Source organism: Fukomys damarensis, unplaced genomic scaffold (genome assembly GCF_012274545.1).
Source record: "Fukomys damarensis isolate Sample0158 unplaced genomic scaffold, DMR_v1.0_HiC HiC_scaffold_27, whole genome shotgun sequence".
NCBI classification, from domain to species: domain Eukaryota; kingdom Metazoa; phylum Chordata; class Mammalia; order Rodentia; family Bathyergidae; genus Fukomys; species Fukomys damarensis.
The window spans coordinates 47,863,863-47,885,274 of NW_022900939.1; the positions used below are offsets into that span (position 1 = coordinate 47,863,863).

Here is a 21,412-nt window from a genome sequence, read left to right on the forward strand (position 1 = left end):
GGAATTTAGCAGCGGTTCAGTGGCCTGCCTTGCAAGCGCAAAGACCCGAGTTCAATCCCCGGTACCAAAAAAAAAAAAAAAGAGAGAGAAAATTCCTTTATAATGCCTCCTGGGCATTGGAGAAAGTTTATAACTTTATTTTAATTTTCCTTCTTTTTGGGGGGTGCAGTACTAGAGATTGAATTCAGGACATTTTCACCGAGCTACATCCTCACCATCCTCTTTTTCTTTTTTCTTTTCTTAATTTGAGACAGTGTCTCAGTCTCTAAAGTGGGCTTGAACTTGTGATTGTCCTGCCTCAGCCTCCCAGGGTACTGGGATTACAAGCTGGGTGGCACCACATCCAGCTGCGTTTGTTTTTTATGACCTGTGCCCGTCTTCAAGACGCTGAACGGTGTTGAGTCAGGGAGTCCTTTTCTGTTCCTTGTGACACTGACTGAAGCAGAATTTGTTTTTAAACCTTTTCTACTCTCATGTGCATTAATGCTGTGTCAGCTTGGTGCCAATGACCTTCTTCTGGAAATTTAAAAATTATCATCTGTGGCATCACCATGCCATTCCTCGACATCTGGGTCAGTGTTTCTTCTGTGTTAGGGAAATGACCACCATTTGTAGTCTTGAGGAAAAGCCTGAAAGAGGCTCCTTCTGTCTCTGGTTCAGTGGACAGTTTCTGTCATAGAACTTTTAATTTTTCACATTAGCAGTGAACTTGAACAGATACTTCCTTGATTGACTGTTTCTTTCCCCAAGTTTTTCAACCAGTGCTTTGATTCGGGTTGGAGCTCCTGCCTCAGGACAGGGAGCGTGGTCTTCCTCTTTGAGGTACCTCAGTCTGGCATTGCTGAAGCTCTTCAGAGCTGTTCTCCTGTTCGCCGTGCTCCTTGCCCCTCACACCTCTGCCTCCCACCCTGAGCCTCCTGTTCTACCACCCGCCTACTGCTTGTGATTGGTTCTCAGAAAAGCGGACACATTGAAGGTGTGTTATCAGCCCTTTCATTTTATTTTTGGGAAAAACTGAAGTCCAGGAAAGTGGACAGTTAGGCAAATAACAACATCTAGACTGAGGTCTCCTGATTTCCAGGTCTTCACATTGATCTTTTCCTTTACTTATTTATTTTTACTTACTGGTAGGTAGAGGGGGTACTTTCATTGAGTATATCTAACTCACTTGACCGAAAAAGCCAAGAATTACTAGAGAATTAGGGAAAGAACACTGAAGAAATGAGTGAAACAGTGAAGCAGTAGCAGAAATAGGGGCAGTGATGTCAGAGTTATTCTGTACATGCAGCGGAAGAGTGCTGGGATTTCAGAGTGACACTGATGTTTAATATATTTTAGGGACAAGCGTTGGGTCAGTGATGATAGATTGCAGGCTCATCAGTGTTACGGGGCTTTAAGAGATAGACTGGGCTTAATATAAATTAAAAGGATAGCACGCAGTTATAATACCTCCCTACCATGAAAGGCTGGTGGCGTTTGGCTGCGGCTCTTGGCTCGCAGCGGCTGTCACCAGGTGGCAGATCCAGGCTGTGGCGAGAGCACCAGTCAGCCCTCTCCACGGTCTGCCTTCTGGGGATCTGCTGGGACTTCGGGCCACCCCCTGTGCTGTGATCGGGACGGACAGAGCGGAGTGGTAGACGTGAGCGCCGTGCTCTGCGGCCTCAGTTCTTCCGTGTGTAGAGCAGAGGAACAGCTGTGGAAGGGACGGCAGGCTTGGATTTACTCTCCTTCCTTCCTTCCTTTCTTTTTGGTGCCACGGATCAAACTCAGGACCTTGTGCTTGTGAGGCAAGCGGCAGCACCACTGAGCTAAATTCCTGGTCCTTTCAAGTGTGCCTATGTTTTAGGCATGTGGCTGGGGTGAGTACCGAGAAGGAGAGAGCGGAGTGAAGGGGCCTCATCTCTTGGGGTTTCTGCGAAGCTGGGAGACAGGCGTGTAAGTGAGTGGTCGTCTGACTCCACTGCTTTGAGTCTCCGCACATACATTGTACGCCCTCCGCCACCCCTTCCCTTTCCTCAGCTACATTTCTTCCGGCTGTCCCAGCCCCCCTTCAGTTCCCTTTGTGACAGCAACAGGGACGTGTATTTTTGGGAGAGATATATTGTGGAAAGTGTGTTTCTTGCCGTTATAAGACGAAACGGAACCAAGCCTAAATCAAGGAAGAAATCCATTCATACTTTAGGTCCTTCTGCAGAAGCCAGCATGGTTATATTATTTCCATTTAGCAAGATCCGATCTAATTTAGTAATCCTTCTTCCTTCTGGTGCGATCGCAAACTCAGTGACATTTCCTAGTACATCTGAATGACAAAGTCATCAAATCCTAGAAGCGTGCCAACAATTTCCTTATCACTTTTCATCTCAGTGTGAATTCTTGGTTCTGTACACTTGTCCATGAGCTCTAGTGGCAGCAGCTGAGTGGGTTGGTGGTTGCATTGGCTGCCATGATGGCACCGGAGGTGGCCTGTCCAGAAGTATTTATTATAACAACTGATACCAGCAAGAATGTGGGGAAGCAGTCCTCTTCTGCCACCAGTGTTTGGCACTCCTGTCGGCAGTCCCCATTTAAAAGTTACTAGGGAGACATGGTTATGGCAAAATCCTGGAGACAAGGCGAATGACCATCAGGTGGAGATAGTTGAATAGATTTTGAAATTCAAATATTAAAACTAATAAGGAATGAGTTAGGTTTCTAGATACTGATCTAGACTATTTCTCTCTTATTAAGGAAAATTAGAGATCTAATAAGTTTGGTATTTTTATTAAAAAGAAAAAATTGTATATATAAACAGATGTGAAAGGGTAAAACCCAAAGTGGGTAACTAATTCCACAGTGAGATGATTTTTCAGTCTCTGTAGTTCACTTTTTTTTTTTTTTTTTGGTAGGTACCAGGGATTGAACTTGGAACCTTGTGTTTGTAAGGCAGGTGGTGGCACCACTGAGCTAAATCCCCGGCCCTGTAGTTAACCTTTTAAAGCCAGTGTTTTTTGCTTGTGGAATAAGTATAAATACCATCACTACAACTAAAGTAGGAAGTTAAAAGCACATTGATGAACATATGTGTGTGTGAGGTATTGCTGGTTATCTGGAAGAGATTTCTCCATGTGATTCTGACAGGTATCATTTGTAAGCAACATTGTGCGTATTAAGTGACGTGTACATCACAGGCCATCTGGTGTCTTCATGAGTCATTCATGGACCTGTGGTTTGTGTGGCCCACAGTGACCTCCAATGTTGTTTGCAGGGTCTCATCTGCTCTTGCACACAGGTGGCTGTCTTCTCAGGTGGACTTCAGTGGGGAGAGAGCCCGCTGACCCCAGTCAGAAAGATGTGAGGTTGGTCTCTCAGGAGTGCTAAGTAGGCAGACTTCCTGTGTATCTTGTTTCTTATCCAACCTTCATTTTTCATATTTTTATTCATTTATTTAAGAAATTAAAAAATTGAGAATCCATGATATATGCAAAGATATGGAAAGACAGGATTGCCTTTGTTTAGGAGATTTTGGTCTGTGGGGGAAAACCAGCAAGATGCATTGTGGAGCAGTCAAGGCGCCCGGCCTGCATGTGAACAAAGTGCTCTGTGTGTTCTGCACGCACAGCTTTATTTCATGTTTTATTTCTGTGGTAAGCAGGAATAGAGACATTTTAGGTGATTTCTTTTAGAGCATACTTGGTTTTCTATGGAATATATAATAACTCCAGGATTTATAAGGAAGTACTTAATGCTAAAGGATGATGTGAAGATAACACTAGTGAGAAGGACAAGCAAATTAAGGAAGAAAACTAAAATTTTAAGAATAGTATATTAGTAGGGCATAGATTGCTTGCGATGTTTAGGAAACTATAGAAAATACCTTTGTCTTGTCTTGTTAATGCCTCCTTTGCTTATCACAGCACTTGCCATACTGTAAATGCTTAATTAAAAAGAAAGATTGAATGAATGAATTTCTACTGAAGCTTTTGGGCTTTAGGTAATTTTCTGAATTTAGTGGTATGGCCAAGCTAATTCTAGGAGGTAATAGCTCCAGTTAAGTACAGTAGCTAAATTTACTGTCTCCAGGCAGTTATTAAAAGGGCCAAACACAAGTAGTTTGAAGTAGCCTTTGTAATTTTTAAGAAGTATACAGATATCTCACTTTGTGGTACATCATTTCTGTATGTAGGAAGATAAGCAAAGTGAACCGTTGCTGTAGTGAATGACAAGCGAACTTATAAAGCAAAAATAAGACTCAGTTTAGATAAAAGGAATGTAATGCTGGATCTCGTGGAGAAAAATCCTAAAGGAAAGCTCAGAATAGGAGTGTACCTTTCGCCGGCGGAGGCAGAGTTCCCAGACAGATTGGCTTACAAGTTTCTTGGAACTCAGGGAAGCATTGCCACAGTATTATTTGGAAATGTCATACCATTTTAGGTAGCTGTTTATAGAACTTTTAAATATAACAGGTCTAGAGATAAATTACTAGGGTCAGCACAGATATTGCAGCTTCAGGTTAACTGGAATGCCACCTAGTCTTCCATATTAGTGATTTGAGGGTCTCAGAAGTTTTTGCTATTAGTTTTACCTTTGTTCTTTAGGGGCAGTGCCCTTCTGAGTCTGCCTGCCTTGCAGGGCTTCTTCACCTGCCTTCAGGTGGACTCCTTGCTGTACACACGTATGTTGTGTTCGGTAAGGATACAGCTCTGTGCAGACCTAGTTTGCTCTGGTGTAGCTCAGCACATTCCGGTTGTGACCTCCTCTTGCTCGCCTGAAGGTGCTGCTCCCGCTCTGCATCCTACTTTGTCTGTGTTCCTTTTCCTGGAGATCACTGTCACCTGTGCTCCCTGTTGTCCAGTGTCCGGAAATTGTGGTTATATAAACTTTGTCTCTATTTTTAGTTGTTGAAGGAAGAAGAATGAATCTAGTCACTAGAGATCATACCCGGAGGTGGAATGTCTTTTCTCTTTAAATACAGTTCTTACATAAAATTTGCATTCTTTTTTATTATGATTACACTATAGAGATGTTGTAACTATGAAATGAGTTGGTCAAAATATACAAAAGGGAAAAACCATGGCCCTTGTTCATGCGTATGTTTTGGTGTTAGTTAACTATAAAAATGTGAATTTGTTATGTGGCTGGAGCATTAAGGCATGTGTTAGATTTTTGTATTTCCCTGTAATGTAAGTAAAACATTTTACTTAAGTTTAGGTCAGTTTAATAAAATTATGTTATCACAATGCCTCCGGCAGAGAAGAGTGAGTCTTTTTTTAGTGACAGTACATTTATTCTGAAAAAATAGAACAGAATCATAATGCTAAGATTGTATAGTTGAGCTCTAGCATTTTATGTTTGAGAAGAATCAGGCTTACAGATATTAAAGTGATAGAACTAGTTAGCACCAGACGTGGAACTGAGGGAGTTCTAGTGTTAAGTTCAGTGCTTTTCCCCTCTTAATTATGTCGTGTTAGGAAGATTGTGATACTCCTCACACTGGATGCATGTATTATGCTTTCTTACTCTCTTGGACCTGAACAAGTAGAGTAAGTCTTGAGGGCCTAGCCAGTTAATTTTCTTAAAGGCTTTATTCTGAGCTATGTAAGCACCATTTTTTGGGGGGGTTCCGGGGATCAAACTTGGATCCTTATGCTTGTGAGGCAGGCAGCTGAACCGCTGAGCTAAATCCCTGGCCCAACATCAAGACATTTTTGACATGAATTACAGCATTTGGGTTGGTCCCTCTGAACATATTGTTTGTAGGGGAAGGGGAAAGAGGACATTACCAGAACTCCTGCAGGGAGACCTGGGCTCCTGTGAGCCACAACAGCACAAGGCGAATTAATTAAGAGAGGAAATGAGACTTAGAGAAGAAGCTGAGCTTTGGGCCTGATCAGTGCTGCTCTGGGCAGCAATGGCAAAGACCTCAAGCTTGCCACACCTTCATTCAGTACATCGGGGGCAACAGATGACTCAGTGGGCCGTGGCAATAATCCTAGAACCATGAGGAACTTATACAGAGGAAGCTCTGAGTTCAGTTAGGATTTTGTGTTGATTAGGAATTTGTCCCTCCCCAGGATGTCTTCGGTGGATGTAATTGTGCCCTGGAGTATCACAGCATCATGGGGCCATTCAGGTTTTAGCTGTGACCAGAGGCAAAAATGGAGTTTTATCTGGATCTGCCACAGCAGGCCTGTAGGCAGGAAAACGAGGTTTGATCGTAATTTAATTGTGAAATGATTTTCCCCCAAAATTATGTAGCATTGCTTCTGACAATTATTTGTGCCGGTTCTACATTACATCCTAACACAAGACAGGCAGTGCGCATTGGAAGGCAGTTGGGTACTTGACCAGTATTTTGAAAGTTAGTACTTGTGTTTAGCTACAGGGGCTGGAGGCCTATTTGATAACTGACTTGAGTTGCTAAGTAACATCAAAAGGGCAAAACAATTTTGAGAAATGTGTGGGCTATCTAATGGCAGTTTGGCAGTCAGCTTTTATCTCCTTAAGGTGGCCTCCATGTTGAACCATGACAGATTAATCTTGTCATTTTTAAAGTATAAAGACACTGTCAGGCTTTGGCAATACAGCAAAGGCAAAGCCACTCTCTGGTGCAGTTATAGACAGAGGTATGTGGTCCCTTAGGGATGTGGTTTTGAAAAGAACCTGAGCTTGGCCATCAGGTTTGTGTGCGCGTTACCACATAGGTACAAGAGGTAACCACATTTTGCTTTGCCACTCTTTCTTTTTGTGTTCCAATGAAAAAGAAATTAAAGGTAATCTGTTAAAATAATCACTTGAATAAGCAGTGAATGCGGGTAAACATTTGGCAACCAGCTCCATAGAAAAATGTCTCAGTTTATAGCATTTGCTCATTTTCATATTGTTGTTGTTTTTTTAACCATTGCCAATTTCAAGCTGCTATGTTGATGCTGCTGATGCAGTTGGCAAGAGATGGCAGTGTAACACATCAGTATATATTGTTTTTACCAAACAGATGCAGCAGATATAAATAAACCTGCGAGCAAACATAAAACATTGTAAAGTAATAATAAGTGATGAGGTTTGAGTATTTCTTATCATTGTTTTAATTGTAGGTGGATGTCACTTAATATTTAATGATGGCTGAGTTTAACCGGTGGTTAACACTGTTCTGAAAACCCCGCAGTCAGTGTTCTCAAGTTGTTACAAGCTGGCTGTAGCACAGCACAAAAAATAGGTGACACTTATTTCAGCATGTACCACCTGCCCTTTTGGTTAAGTGCTTTTTGTGGATTATGTTATCCTTAAAGGAAGAGATTAAAGTACTTTCATTTTGCATCTGATAAAATTTAGTCAGAAGGATTAAATAACTTGTGCAAGGACACAGTTTGGAAGTACAGAGTTGGGATTGAAGACCAGGTCCCTGTCCCTAGAGCCTGTGCTGTTGACCACTCGACATACCTGTTGAGAGGCTACAGATAATCTCGAATGTGAGGCAGCAGTCGCTGGGATAAATTTTACGTCGATTACTCATGATTTGGAGTTATTTCATGACATTTCAGTAATTGCTTACATTTTAATTTGTTTGAATTTTGTTTATGACAAAACATTAGTGTCCTTCACATAGGAAATATTTATATAAAGGGGCAAGAAAAGTGATTCTTCAGTAGAAAAACAGACCGAAGACTTCAATGGGCAGTTCCTGAGAGAATGGACAATGGCCTGTAGACAGTGACAGCAAGGACAGTGTTGACTTGTGTATCAAAATATTAACCCAGCCCTTGCAGATGTGACACCTAGCAGAGATCTGTGGACATTCCTCAGGACCTGTTAAGTTTTACACACAGTTGTGAAGCGTGTTTAAAGATTTTTTTCCTTTTTCTTATACTAAGCTATCTTCTGATGTTGTCTTCAAAGAATTGAATGAAAAAGCAAAGTATCCTTGAGTTTGTTAGAAACACTGTTAAAACTCATTAAGTTCAAACAGATCAAATTACTTAATTCTTAATTATAATCAAGAATCACCACATGTTCTCTGTAATTTCACCAAGTAAAACTGGGATTTCTAAATGTAAGAGACCTGCTGGTATTATGAGAAATCTCTGTAATTCCTAGAATTTAAGGAGTTGTAGTATTTTCACGCTTTGAGCTTTTGGTCACAGCCCCATTTGAGGAGCAGGGTACCCCTGAGCCCTAAGATGTGCTGGCTTCCCCCATGATGGCTGCCTCTGCCTCTTCGCTTACAGATGTGCTTCTCACCATGTCAGAGCTTACGTGGACTTTGTGTGGATGTCGTGAATTACTTCAAGAAACAATGAAGCATATCAGTGTCTTTGGTGCTGTCAGCTGAATTTTGGAGATTAGAAATTTGAGATTTCTGAATAGCTCTGAAAGAGTGTCGCTCTCGGTACAGATAATGAAGAGCTTGCCGTTATGTCTCCTGAACCTATGAAAAGCAGTTAGGGATGGAGAAGGGAGAAAGGACCAACATTGATGAAATGATGACCCAGGGTTAGATTCAGTGCTGCGTATACAAGCGCTAAAGTAGAAGCAGCTGAAAAAAGTGGTTGGGGGAGTGGAGGCGCTGTTTCTTTAGGAAATTTGCATTTCACACATTGCTTAATGTTAATGGTTACATATCAAAGTGTTTGAAACTTTTAGGACCAGGATCTTTTTCCGTATTCTAAAAGCATCCCACATAAAGTTGACCGTATCAAGATCTTTTGGGTCACGTCTGGTTCTTGGATGGGAGAAAATATTAAAAGGAAACAATATTTTGCTGTATGGTTTTGTAATAAAACCCTCATACTACTGTTAAAAAAGAACATGTTTCCTACTGTATCCCATCATAATTCATAAATCGCTTTTCACATATCCATTTTGCATATAGGAAGAACACCTTTTGTCTTCACCTGAAAAGGAAGGTAAAATTGAGTGGCCTTTAGAGTCTCTTGGGAAATCTGTTACTTTCTCAGCTGATCTAAATTGTGAAGTTGCCTTTGGAACTGTTTAATCTCCTTCCTTTCTTTCTTTCCTTTCCGAAACAGGGTCTTGCTATGTAGTTTGGACTGGTTTGGAACTCACTGTTGCCCACGCCGGCTTTGGACTTGTGGCTTTTTGCCTCAGCCTCCCGATTGCTGGGATTACAGGTCTGCATCATCATGCTTGGCTTCAATTCCTGTTGAAGATTATTAGATCAGAAAGGTTACCTGAAGAGAAGTTATATTTAGAAAGTATGAAGAAGCTGCAAGGGAAATGTGATAGTACTAGTTGAAGTTTTTTGTAAGTATTTTTAGTTGTCTCTTTTCCCGCTTCATTTAGAAAAAAAATATCTATTTAGTTCCTTGTACCTTTTTTTTTTTTTTTTTAAACAGCAGCTTAAAGCAACACCACTTATTTTCTCATAGATTGCATGTGGGTGCTGCTCGCTGAGCTGTCTGGCCAGGGTGTCCCAGGGCTGCACTTGTCCTAGGTTTTTAGAACAGTGTGAAGTTAGAACTGAGCAGGGGCTGCACAGACTTTGGAAGGACAGCAGGTTGAAATTAAACATGAATGTTATTGCTAACACCCTGTACTTTACATATGACTCTGGAAAGAATGTAAGAAGCAAGCAAAATAAAACTTAATAATTCCTCTTAAAGTAGCTTTTCCTTCTGCTTAGACTGTCTATACTCACAGCATCTGAAATTTGAATGAAAGGAAACCGATTAAGCAGACTGTCAGTTGGAGGCTTCTTGAGAGTTCCCTCAACTCCTGGCACCTTGGCTTGGCACATGGATAGGTGACCCTTCAGTACTTTACTTCATAGAGAGGGCCTGTCGGTGAACTGCCAGCGTGCCTGTCAGGAGTGAACCAGTCTTTCGGTGCTGCTGCCTTGTGTGGAGCGCGCAGACTGTGCTGGCACCTGGGCTGAGCGCGTCTGGGCCGAGCTCCCTGGCCCTCAGGTGCTGTGCCTGCTCTGTCCTGGCAGGGGCTGTAGGAGGTGGATGCAGCTGTGTGCAGTGGGGCGTATCCTCGGGCCCCAGAAACGTAGCCCATAGTTCTCCTGGAGTCTGTCACAGTAGTTTGGTTTATAGGAAACAGAAGAATTAGCAGTTTTCCGAGCTTCTTAAATTTTTTAACCAGTTAATTAGGTGGGGATAGAAAAGTGGAACCGTGCTAGGAAGCAGTCTTAGGGAGAAAGGGACTATGCTGTTAACGAGTATTTCTTTATGAGTGTTCATTTTTCTACCCCAGAGTTGACCTTTTCATTAAAACTCAGGATGCCCTCTGTAGACATTTTATTTTTAGGACTCTAAATCCTCATGGAAAGTAGAGGAAGAAAGAGGAGTGGTGGAATACTGCTTTACCATAAGAAGGATAAACTTGAGGCATTTGGAGGAAAATGGACGTACCTGAGATCATGTTAAGTGAAGTAATTCAGACACATGGGATTACATACTGCATGATTTCTCTTATATGAAAAATCCATAGTAAAAATAAAAAGCAAAATAAAAGATAATAGGAAGAAGGGAAATGGATTTTTTTTCAAATAGAAAGGGGAGCAAGATGGAGGGAGGTGGGGAGGACGGGAGGGAAAGGGAATGAAAAAGAATGAAAATGTGTTACTTACGTGTACCAACTCCACACAAGGAATGTAAACATTATGTACTGCAAACAGGAACTAATAAAAAAGATAACAGTTTAGAGCAGGGTAACAACAACATGAAGTTTATAACATTTGCAATGCTGGGCGTGGTGGCACATGCCTGTAATCCCAGCACGCGGGAGGCTGAGGCAGGAGGATCACTGTGAGTTCCCAGCCTGGGCTAGAGTGAGTTCCAGGTCAGTCTCAACTACATAGTGAGACCCTGTCTCAAACAAACAAACAAACAAACAACAACAAAAAAATTTGTAACAGGTAAAATGTACAAAAAATGAAATAAGCCTAGGAGGGGAGAAAAAAAGTGAAAGAATTTAGTCCTGTTTTTTGGAGTAGAACATGAAACCATAAACTTTAATTATTTTATTAATATCTAAATCATACGAAATAATTAAATGCCTGTGTTAATTTAGATGATAGCAAATATTTGTTAATAGTAGATTATATGCTTTACAGGACAGTCTTGTCATGCTTTTCATGTAATATAGTTGATAATATTGTTTGAATCATCATTGACCAAGACATTGGTTGGAAGAGTGAGAGGTCTGGCGTTTCCGGTGCTGAATAGTGTACCCGGGACCACTGCACCAGTGTGACCTTGCTTGTGCTTTTGCTGTGCTCTGAACTTGGGGCCTGGGGCAGAGGTACAGGGGTTCCGGCTCTGAAGTTTCTTCATCTCCCTTTGGGTATCATCTGTAAAGGGCATGTGCACTTCTAAAAGTAGAGCACTTGCACTGTGATTTAAAATTCCCCGAATTTGTCGTAATCCTTTTTGAAAAGAGGTGACAAACTCATGCCAGATAAATACAGTGCTTAATTTTACAGTGTAAAAATAGAATTGGTATAAACACTCCAGACTGCAAATGTGCATTTGTATCCTTTGGCATGAGGGGTCAGTGTGGTTAAAACAAAGATACATCCTTCCTGTATCCCCACAGCACGGCATCGGGTGTGTATGCGTGTGGCTTCACTTTCTGCTCACACCCGGTCCCCTCTGTACCTTTCTCTGTTAGGCTAGTGTTCCTGTAAAGCATACTCCTTACCAGTTATTACAGATAGGAATCCCCTGTGGTGGGAAGGCCATCATCCCCGTTTAGAGACCTGTCCAAGGCCACTCAGGATCAGCAGAGCTGTGCTTTCTCCTGGGCTGTCTGTCTCTGCAGGTTGTGCTGCTTTGTCTCCCTGCGCTGTTTTATCCCTGCCGTCATCGTCCACTTCTCATTTGCCTTGCTGTGTACTCTAGTGAGTGACTTAGATAATTTTTGGTATGTGGTCATAAAGAGATTAAAAACTTTCAGCGTGTATTTTACTTCTCTCTGTTAAAATATTTTGAGCTATTAAATTTTGAGAATATCGTGGTGTCTTGATTCAATATATAGTCATTACCGGTGGAATCATCTCATATTTTGACAACAGTCTGAAGAATAAGGAACTCGTTTTCCAGTCTTGGGATTTGCTTTTGGGGCTGTACTGTGTGGTGCAGTTAGGTCACCCTGTGAAAGCAGGGCTGTAATGTCTCAGGGACAGATGCTGCTTGTGGGAACTGCAGTGTGGATGGAGAGCAGGGTGACAGAGGTCTTGCAGAGGCGTCCGCTGCATTCTGCTGTGGACTTGAGTGGGGGCAGACCCCGCTGTGAGGGCTGTTGTGGCAGGTGCTATTCTGTCACAAGTGGCACCCGGAATAGAAGCATTCTGTCATTCTCTCAGGCCTTCCATTTGTGGGTGGACCTTGATCAAAGAGTGCTTCTGCTTTTTATTTAGTGAGACATAACATCATAGTTCATTCAAAATACCTTGTGTAATAAAAATAAAATTTAGCTCAGTGAAATAGCTTTTCTTTGCTCCTTTTGCACACATGATTTCGTACTTTAAAATACAAGTCAAGTCATTTAGTTTTCTCCTTGTCTCCCCATTTATTTATTTATTTATTTAGTATTTTACAGGGGTAGCTCACAGTAAGGTTTTTTTTTAATTTAGTTTTTTCCTAGTCTCTTCATTTATGTATGTATTTATGTATTTATTTATTATTGGCACTGGAGATCAAATTCTGGTCCTTGCATTTGTGAGTCAGGCAGCAGTAATGCTGAGCTAAATCCTCGGCCTTGTCTCCCCTCTTTGAAAGTGTTTCTAAAGGGCTGGGGATTTAGTGCAGTGATGCCGCTGCCTGCCTTGCAAACGCAAGGACCTGAGTTCAATCTCTGGTACCATAAACAGTTTTTAAATTGCTGTTTTTCCTCTGTTTAGTTCTGTTTTTGTCTTCTCTATTTTATATGATGGATAATATAAATGGATGTATGTCAGAGTTTTGTTCTTTTTAGTTAACTTTGTGGACCTCAGAATACCTCATTTCCTTTGGGAACCTAAGACATCATATTGATGATACTGTATAATCCTCTTGTTTCTGTGGCTCAGTTCCACTCAGAAACTCCACGTACCTGGATGCATGCCTGTTCTTCTGGTAGCCTGGCAAGAAGAGCCTGCTTTCTTCTGAATTCCTCTCTGGTGGCAGCTGAGGTACCCTGGGCTTCCTCCTTCCCACTGGTCAGGGGCCCCTCCTCCTGTTCTTTCTTCCTTCTTCTTTCTCCTCCTCCTCCTCCTTTCCTCCTTCCTCCCTCCCCCTCCCCGTCTTCTTTCTCCCTCTGCTCAGGTTGGGGTTGGGAACGTGCTTTCTTTCCCCTGGTGACAACTCTGGCAGCTGCAGGGAGAGGCAGGGCTTTGAGGGGTCAGGGTCCCTTGTAAATCCGGGCATTCCCCTTGAAGAGGGCTGCCTTCTGTTCTCTTTAACGGGGGCAGTGTGCGACAGCAGGAGTAAACATAGGCAGTCAGGTACCTAGGGTTAGTCTGGTGCTGCTGTTTCCTTTCCTTGCCGTGACTTGCTGGACTCACCCTTGACCCTTTCGTGGTGGTGGGAGGAGGTTGGCTTCAGGAGGTTGCAGTTTGCATTGTTACCTCTTTTGTCCCTCACTGCTCTTAACATTGTATGCTACTATTACATGTTTCAAAGGGGCTAAAATCATTAGGTTCTTAATCGATAGATAGGGAAATATTTAACATAGAGCACATACATTTTTACCCGTAGTTGAACAAGAAAGCCTTAGACTTGGACTCGGTGTTTATAGTTAAATGTGTTATGAATGACTGACATTAACATCTCCATGTGTGGGGACGTGGCTCACAGACAGAACACTTGGCCAAGCATATGTAAAGCCCTGGGTTTCAGTTCAGAACAGAGCAACCCCGTATTACTCATAAAATACCATGGCGTCTGGCCATGGGAGGGTGTATGTACATAAATGTAATACCGGCGTTCATATGAAATGTTCTGTTTAGCTATTTATTGAAGGTATAGATTTTCATACTTTAATTTCTATAGCCTAACACAGTAAGTTCTCCTGGGTGACATAAATGCAGGAAAGTAAAGTAATAGTAATAAGTAAAAGTGCTATACTTAAAATCAATAGATATTTGCAAATCAAAATTTAAATTGTTTATAGCATTCCTTATGTGAAAATGAGGAAGAAAGAATTTTTAAAACTGTACTCTTATAACTGAAAATCTAAAATCTATCAATCCTGCCTCAGTTCAATGTAGTAGACATAACAGCTTTCTTAAGTATCTGAGGACAGAGTCCTCGGTGTGATTTTATCAGCTGCGCATGTGGAAGGTAGGAGAGTAAGATAAATGCTGATGTCAAACAACAACCAGTTTATTAACTATTTTAATAGTTTGCATTTTCTTTGAGGCAGTGCTATGAGGGACATGGGAGGTGACTATGTCTTGGGTTCACAATGTTTAAATGTGTGATGGATACTATAAGATGGCAATAATCATTTAAAAATTTCACTTATGTCACCATACAAACGACCAGGTTGTAGACCAAGATGACTACATAAGCTTTGCTTATCCCTCCCTGTTCAGCGCAAGGTCGTAGCTTGGCATCGAAGAGTGAAAGATGGTCCAAGCATCGAGAAGCCGTTTTTTTGCTCAGGGAGTGCAGTGAGATCTGTTCCTGATACCAGCCTCATTCCTGAAATATTTGTGACGAATGTGTCTCTTGGGGGGTGGAGGAGGAATTTGGGGTGGGGTTGGAATTGGATCGCAGGGACAGAAAGATGAGTGTCTTTCAGGAGAGGGTGGGCAGAGCCAGTTGTGTCCTGGTCCTCTTGCAGTCTTGTCCCCAGCTGCTCCCTCTGCCGTCACGTGCTGAGTGATTGGCCATCACAGTCAGCCAGGGAGGCGGTGGGTGGCTGGGGGGCTGTGCAGTGCTGCGGGATCCACATCTGACAGCCAGCATCTGCCATCATACTAAGCCCGTGCAATGGGTCTGCCAACTAACCATTATGCAGAAATTACTGAAATCCTCATCACCCCCTAATAGACACGGACTACCGGCAGGTGGTAGAAAACGTCCGGCTTCTATTATTAGATTGTGTGCCATCTGCTAATTATAAAAATATCAGGGGTTCATTTACTTTAACCTCTAAATTGAAGCTCACTAAGGACAAACCGATTGTGGAATACTTATACAAGTTATGAGCGGTCAGATTTAATTTCAGTAGCATTTAGTAAATAGAATAGTCTTTTGTGCTGATTAAAGTAGGCACATCCATAGTTCATTTATTAAAACAGACTTAATTGTGTATAATTTCATTATTTTATAACAGATGGTCACAAGATATTAGATAAGTGGTGGACCACTTTTTTATTCTCTTATTTTTTTCTTTATAAGAAGAGAAAACGTTTTATTTTTATTCAGAATTATTGATGTATCTCTGAATGGGTCAGAGTTCTGTTCTCACACTTTATCCTAGAGTATTTTGTAGCAAACATTATTCCAAAAGATTGAAGCAAATGTTTTTATCTTTGACAAAAAATTAGTATGGGAAATCTTAGGTAATTTTTGGAAACAGTACAGTACCAGTTTTTACAGGAAACAGTAATAGTTACTGAGACATTGCCAGGGTTTTGGTGGGTGGGCCAGGAGTCACTGGGGCGTTACTTGGATAAAGTCATAGTAATCCAGCATCTCTTTGGAAGCCTTGTGGGTGGAGAAACTGAGTTTTGTTAACATACCCCATTTAAGAACTGAACTTTTCCTGAAAGACTCTGATGTGACAAGTGTGTTAACGAGGGTGCCAGTTTATTAACACTCAGTGAAAAGAATGCAGCAACCAAGTAGATTGGACCTTTGTGCTGCACAGAAGGCTAGTGAAATTTTCTTGTCAGAAAAGCTAAATGAGAAACCATCATATTTGTGGAAATGGGAATGACAATCTCTATGAAGAAGAGTTTTTTTAAATATTGCAGAGGTCCGGTTAATCAGTTTTTTCTTTTGTGTTTCATGTTTTTTATATATTATTTAGGAAGCCTTTGCCTAATTCAAGATTATAAAGATACTCACCACCATGTTTTTTCTAGATGTTTATAGTTCTGTCTACTTAGGACTGTGGGCCATTTTGCATTAATTTTTGTATATGATGCTAGGCACATATATTGGCTGCATATGAATCTACAATTGTTCCAGTGCCGTTTGTTGAAAATACTTTTCCCTGGTTTAACTACCTTATGTTTGTTAAGAATCGACTGACCATATAGGGCTGTTCTGTCCCATTGATCATGGTTCTAATTTTGTGCCATTACTCTACTATCTTGATTGTACTTTTAATTGTTGTTTTTCTACAACATTGTTTTGGGTATTCTATTCCTTTTTTTGTCCCGACCAGTACTAGGGTTTGATCTCAAGGCCTTGCACTTGCTAGGCAGGCGCAGTACCGCTGAGTTACATCCTCAACCCCCATTCCTTTTTTGTTTCCATATTTTAAAAGTCAGCTTACCAATTTTTACCAAAATGTTTGAAGTTATTTTGATTAAATGTAAATATCATTAGCAAATTCACATGTGTACAGTATTGAGTCTGATCCGTGAGCATAGTATTTATTTAGATCTCCTTTAATTTCTCTCAGCAATCTTGATATGTTTGTTCCTTTAATTAATAGCAGAATATGGACCATGTACTTCCGATCTGGGTCAAATCACTGGCTCTGTCAGTTCTGTGAGCCTCATCTGTCACATAGGGATCGGCCTGCTCTGGTTATGATGAGGGTTAAATGAACTAGTGTACAGAAATAAGGGCCTGACTGTGCCCAGCCAGAGCCTGGTTCAGCCATCTCCGCCAAGCAGTTATTCTCGCCCTGAGACCAGACAGTTCGTGGCAGCTGCTCAGGGCTCCCTTTCTGGTCGGCATGGCTGATGAGCACTGCCAAACTCGCTCTGTGAGCCCCTTTTCCCTGCCCCACTTACCACTCTGCAGCTGTAGCTGTTTACAGATTTTCCTTTGGGTTCTGTTATGACCACTGAATAGGCCTCAGCTCTCTTCTGTGTGCAGGGCAGTCTCCTCTGGCTGTCTCGTCTTGCTTTCTGCTTTTGGTTGAGAGATGTCATTCTGAGTGTTCATCTGAAAGTTTGACCTCTCCAATAAAGTGTTAATTTTTTGAATTTTAACTTAGAGATTTGGGGCTGCTTAATAATCACCTGGTTTTTAATTTCAGAATTTTGATGATTGGGCAATAACTTGTTTAGTAGGATAGCATATTTTAAGTGCTTACACAAAATATGTATTTTTTCATTGCCTACCGCATTGGGAAGTGGAAGGTAATAGAATTAATACTTTTGTTTTTTTAAAATTGAAAATACAAGAATGAAAATAATTTGTTACTATCTAGATCAGTTTGTGGTTATTCCCAGGCTTATGAATTCAGAAAGCCCATTGCTGCATGAGGTTGCTGCTCAGCACTGTCTCTGGGGAACTTTAGGGAAACGCAAAATAGTTTCTGTGGGGAGATTTGGGACTGTTATCTGGTGTCTGCCTGGTGTCTGTATTTTGGTACAGTTGTGTTGGCTTTACAAAGAATATTTTATATTTGCACAGAATGTTCTCTTTTTTGTGAGTCATCAAATAATCATTATATATTTTATTTCCATATTGGTTTTAGAACAGTTTATGCTGCTTCCTCACCATTTAAATCTGGGCAAAGCATATATCCCATCTGTGCATCAGTTTCTTTATTTCTTTCTATTTGGAGGATTAAATTAAGTTACACTCTTAGAATAGTGCCATTGGACACATGGTAGGTACTCAATAAATGTTAGCAACTTATTTTGTTCTTATTTAAGACTGACATCCCAGCTTGCTTTAATAAAAATCATATAGTGAAATGGATGGTTTTGCCAGTTTAATTTTTTAATCATTCTGCTTAACTAAAAAAATGCTTTTTTATTTTTATTTTTTGGTACCAGGGATTGAACTCGGGTCCTTGTGCTTACAAGGCAGGTGGCACAACCACTGAGTTAAATCTCCAGCCCAGAAATGCTTTTTTTTAAAAAAAATGTAAATTTGCTGTTTTTTACTTACAATTTGTTAAAGCAACTGTAGTAGCTGAGAGACAGTCTTTGGACTCCAGGGCGATATTATTTTCAAATTACAGGAAATTCCAAGTTTTGTTTTTTAAGATAATGTGGAAATTTTGTCTTCAAATGTTGAATGTGATTTTCCAGAGACCTTGTGTTTTACCTTGTTTCCATATAAACTTGACTGAGTCATAAGGAAGGTATTTGATTTGCTAATAGCCACATAGGAAATCAGAACTCTTGGCTCCCTAGTTTATTTCTCCTGTCCCAGAAAATTCAGTTTCCTTAGAAACTGCATGATGTACATGATTTATGAATTATGGATGAACTTAGCTCAAGAATTCTTTGTTGTTTGGAACTTTCTAAAAGATAAACTAAATGATTTTAATGAATAAACATTTAAGAATAAATATATACTTACATGTTTAAAATTAAAATATGAAATAAAAAATATGGACTTGGGCTGGGAATGTAGCTCAACGGTGGAACATTTGCTTAGCATATGTGAAGCTATGGGCTTGATCTCCAGCACCACAAACACACACACACACATACTTCATACATATATATTTAAAAACTTTATATAATAAAAACTAAAATTTTGTACACCAAGTTAATCTGGAAAATAATTCAGAATTCAAAGAGATCAGCATATTTTAAGTATTTTTGTACAGTGAATTAAAAAGTTGATATATCTGGCTTAGCATCTTACCAGCTCTGAAACAGTGTCAGACAAAATGATAGGATAAATAAAAGTTAATATCATGACTGCTGAGAAAAAGTATTCCATGCAGGTAAAATGAAAAGAAAATGTAGGGCCATGAGATAGAAACAATTCAAGTTTTACACTGAAAAATATAGTAACACCTTGTTAATTGTACTTTTTATGTATCATTCATAAGGGGAGAGTATTCACATTTGAAAGGGATTACTGGGAATTTCTGCCTCCAGAATAAAAGGTTTACGCTAGTAAGATCTAGTGAGGGTCAGAGTTTGGTTTAATGTGGGTGTGTTCATTTCCTCTGTGAGAATAGTTTGATTCTTGGGTTGATGCTTTAAATTGCTTATGGCAGGAGCTTTATTGCTAGTGTTTAGAATTTAGAACCCTCAAGAAATGACTGCTTCTCTGAGATGTTTTCCAGATATAGCTGGCTTTTGGGTTTTAAGTCTGTTGCAGTATTCTGCCTCCAGTTCATTGAGCATGAGAAGTTGCTGCCTATTTGGTCTAGCCCTGATACTTTGGCACTTGCCTATCGCATTGCTTATGGCCCTTAGGCAGTCTTAGTCTTGGTTTACCAGGAAGAACAACTATGCCACCTTGGCTAAAGTAGTACCATCAGCAATAACAATAGCATCAAACACAGTCTAGGAAATGACACACTCTGATAACTTAATTTGCCACCTTTAATCATATGATGTAGATTTGTGGTTATATAACAAAATCTAAAATGAACCAGAAAATTGTGTACAGTAAATATCCCCTCAATATAGTGATTTTGTCGTGAGGGGAGAAAATTTAAAAGAGATTAAGGGGAGACAGAACAGAAGAATAGAAGAGGAAGAGTTTAGGAGCAAGGCGGGAGGACAGAGGAAGATTATGAAAATTTTGGGAAACTGGTGGAGACAAGAAGGGAAGAGAAAAGGAAGAAATAAGAACAGAACAGGAGACAATCAACAAAGAACTAGAAACACTTTTTCCATTCATGTAAATATAAGATCAATCAAGAAAAACAAAAGAAAAAGAAAAAAAAGAAAAAAATACGTACTTCAGGATGTGTCTCTGTTATCTCTGGTGGACAGAGTGGGCAGACAGAGTCTAGGTCTGTTTTGATTAATTCCAAAAAGCCAGCTGTAGATTTGTGGTGGGGTAGTGGATAATCCCAGCAACTCTGCATCTTTAGTTCTGAAGCTCAGGCTGCTTTCTGGCTGTGAGGCTGGAACCTCCTTTGTTCAGCCTGCAGCAGTCCGTGTGTCCCTGCTGCCATGAACTCAGTTCGCCTCACCCCAATGCTGGGAGCCATTAGGTGGAGCCAGCCTGCGGCTGCTGAGTTCCAAGCTCAGTTGGCCTCCTGTGTTCATAAGGTGAATTTGCCAGCAGAGGTGTACCTTTAATCAGATTTTTGGGCTTGATCCACGAATAAAGCCACTAGACACTATTCTAAGATATAAAATACTTTAATAGAATGAAGGAAAAGATCAAGGAAGCATAGGGAATTAGAAAGTCATACATAGGGTACACCACATCACCAGATTGAGAAGCAACACTTGCCACAGTGAGGTTCCATTCTGGGACTTGCAGAGTAGATCAGCGCAGCAGCTCTCTTATCTTTTTTTCGCTGCCGCCGCCATTACTTTTATACCATATGAGACAAAGGTGGCCCTGTGCCAGTAGGCATATGTAGCTTAGTGCACTGTTTGCGACTTCTGAGATCTTGGGTAGGAGCTGGGGCTGAATTCCATTTTCAAGATGTTTTATTCTATATCAATAATAGGACTGGGGATTTAGCTTAGTGGTTCCACCCCCTGCCTCGAAAGTGCAAGGTCCTGAGTTTGATCCCTGGTACCAAAACACACACACACACACACACACACACACACACACACTCACACTCTGCACACTGTTCTGGGGAGGGTAGCCAGTCCTTCCAGGAACAGGCATGTATCAAACACACACACACACACACACTCACACTCTGCACACTGTTCTGGGGAGGGTAGCCAGTCCTTCCAGGAACAGGCATGTATCAGGGTCATTCTTCATTCACACAAATCTGACTTAAATCTTTTCTTTCACAATCCCTTTACCTCCCTCCAAGATGGCTACTGACTAGTCACCCTCTTCTGGGGGCATCTGAACCTGAATAACTCACCAGACCAGCAATCTGCTGTGTCCGCGGCTCTGTTCCACTGGTGTGTTTCTCTGTGGAGGCCTCTGGGGTCTTCAGTAGTCACCGTGTGTCTGCAGGTTTGAGCTCTCCCTCTCATGCAGTGGGTCAGGGCTCAGGGAGGAAGTGCCACTTGCCACTTCCTTCCTCTGTGTTGCGGTCTCTCTTATTTTCCCTGTGGGCTTCGCTTTTCACTTCACATCCTTGCGGGGCCCTGCTTCCCTCCTTCTCTCCTCATTTTGTCTTTTTCATGTTGCTGTATTCCAGTGTCTGGACACCAAATCTGAGAGGTGGTTTCTTTTCTGTTCATCACTCCACCATCTTCCTGGAAAGCCTCCTCTGTGAACATTTATTTAATGGAGCTACTTTAGCCATTAGAGTCTCTTCTCTGATACAGTTTCAAAGAAATGTACTATTGCAGTGAATCTGTATATTGTTTCATCAAATTTTAATTGTCAAAAGACACTAAGATATACTTAAAAGTCCCAAGAAAGTAAATATTTTTTGCAGCATTTATGTATTA

The 21,412-nt window shown here is 41.0% G+C and overlaps 1 protein-coding gene and 1 pseudogene across 9 annotated transcripts in view; one reads left to right on the forward strand and one right to left on the reverse strand.

Moving 5' to 3' along the window:
* Window positions 1–21,412, forward strand: part of Dst (dystonin) — a 316,182-nt gene that overhangs the window by 17,304 nt on the left and 277,466 nt on the right. The window lies entirely within an intron of this gene.
* On the reverse strand, window positions 2,118–2,445 carry LOC104857822 (annotated as a pseudogene).